At 32.9% G+C, this 2378-nt stretch overlaps 1 non-coding gene across 1 annotated transcript; it reads right to left on the bottom strand.

Moving 5' to 3' along the window:
- Positions 1-709: 709 nt before the first annotated feature.
- TRNAA-CGC (transfer RNA alanine (anticodon CGC)) lies at positions 710-782 on the bottom strand. The gene has a single exon. It is a non-coding gene; the product is annotated as a tRNA-Ala (tRNA).
- Positions 783-2378: the final 1596 nt, after the last annotated feature.

Here is a 2378-nt window from a genome sequence, read left to right as displayed (position 1 = left end):
AAATTACAATTTTGGTGTAACCCTCGTAGAAAACGTAGACTTTTATGAGTTTATTAAACCATTTTCATCAGCACACAGATCTCACTTTCTCTCTCCTTCACTAAAACTGTTTGCTATAACCCATCAACACCGCCCCAACGGCGGCCGTGATTTCCAAAACCACCGTCCACTTTTCTATCACCACTCTCACTCTATATATGTCTACATATCTCCGCTATCTTTGTATCTCAACATCAATCACTGACAAAAAGAAAACAGTGTCAATTCAAACAAAGATCATATGTCTGGAATAATCGATATGTGGAGTAGTGAAGTGAAGAAGATGAACAATGACATGAAGGGTCACATCAACGGCTCCAGCACATGTGAACCTGACTCGTTAAAGTCAAACCAGGTGAACCAGAACTGGAGCTGGGCAGAGGCTTTACTGAACCGAGTCAACTCACCACCACCATTGGCGTTCCCCGTGTACTCTGAAGCTTCTGTTGCTATGCTAGTCGACTGTTTTAGTCCTTAAGTTTGTTCATGACTTAAAGGATATAAATGATGTATTTTTCGCTTTCTGAATGTATCAAAATTTGAAGCATCATATTTAAGCTTTCTGAATGTATATTTAGCCTTTGAATGTATCAAAATACTGATATCTATCCTGTACTTTTTGTTCGATATTATTAAGACAAGTGTATCTAAAGAAAAAAATGAAAAAAAATGGAGATGCGGGGAATCGAACCCCGTGCCTCTCGCATGCGAAGCGAGCGCTCTACCATATGAGCTACATCCCCTTGTGTTTATCTGTATTATATTATATTATTTCTCAGATTGAGAAAATTTCTATACTAATAATTGGTGGCTGTCGATTGATATTTTCTTCTGTATAAAGTTAAACAGGCAAAATGGCAAAAAAATACAAGTAAAAAACGTAAAGTTGTCAATGTGTTTTTATGTTTATAAGAAAACTTATCTTACATTTGTCACGTATTTTGGAACTTGAAGGATAAAAGGATATATGTGTACAGTAAAGAAATAATCTTGAAAGTATTGGTTAGAGTATAAGCTCAAATTGTTTGCAATATTAAAAACGGCGGATCGTAAACAATAACATGTACACATATAACAAACTAAACCATTTGTTTAAAGAAACTGAAAAGCATATTCAAATTATCAAATATGTGATTTATCGTCAACTTGGTTTTTAATATAATCTTTGCTGCTGTTTAAAAAAAAAAACAAAAACAAAAACAAAAACAAACTATTTATTTTATATATCTGTGTAAGATTCAGCTTAATACATTCACGTTTTACACCTTTCAAAAGAACTCGTGAAAATCTAAATAAGGTATACTTAAGTAACAAATAATTCACCATACAAAACTATTTATCGATTCACTATAAACAATTACTTTTAAAACAAAAATTACTAAGTTGTGGAGTTTGATTTTGTCCATTTTTCGTGCATCCATTATATATATACGTGGCAATGGAAGATGTTTCGAACAAAGTAGCTTTGAGTCAAACCTGTTTTAAAAATCAAAATTTGATCTAAATTGGTTCCATAAGCTGCAAAGTTTTAAATAATCGAATCCATACTTTTATCCGAATAGAACTAATGTGTTATAGATGTGAACAAGTAATTATAATACCACTATTGGGTTATGAGGATCTTAAAGGCCACAAAGGCATACAACGGAAGTATATACATATATCAAAATTAACTCATGAACCGAATAGTTAGATCCATGTTCAACCAAACTAGAGCAACAAAAGGATTAACCATAGAAAGAAAAGAATAGGTATATTTGTAGTCTTTGTTTTCTTGTGTCTAGCCACTTGATTGGATGAGGTAGGATCCACAATACAATCCCTATAATTACTTGGTCACTAGGAATTATCCTTAAGTTAATTAATTATCTAACTTTCAGATTCTTACACTTAAGCCCTTACAGATTTACAAATTTTCATTTAATTAATTAAAGACATAATTAATTAAAAAACCAGATCCTATAATTCTTCTCATGTCAATATTGTTTTTATTTATCCCTGCGTGTAACCCAAAAGGACGCTGACATTAATAATAATATTACCAACTGCTGTAACTATGAACAATACTTCCAACAGTTTTTTCCCAATAAAAAATTCTAGTAATGTCAACATATCCCCAAATAGGAACCGCAAGGGGCACAGAAGAAGAATGTAGTCTAACAAATCAATGACGCGTCCATTAGATAAGGGATCATATATTCCTCCATTCTAGATATCATATGGACTGAGATATGGATTATAATCATTCTCTCTGTCCATCTGTTGTTTCCCGATTTCCGATTTATGACGACTGACTAATTGAACAAATCAAATCAGTCCAGGCCCGGCTGAGCACTTAC

Source organism: Lactuca virosa, chromosome 7 (genome assembly GCF_052849685.1).
Source record: "Lactuca virosa cultivar CGN04683 chromosome 7, Lactuca_virosa_CGN04683_v6, whole genome shotgun sequence".
Lineage (NCBI taxonomy): Eukaryota > Viridiplantae > Streptophyta > Magnoliopsida > Asterales > Asteraceae > Lactuca > Lactuca virosa.
The sequence above is the reverse complement of the archived record's forward strand: the minus strand, read 5'-3'. Positions and strand labels throughout refer to the sequence as shown.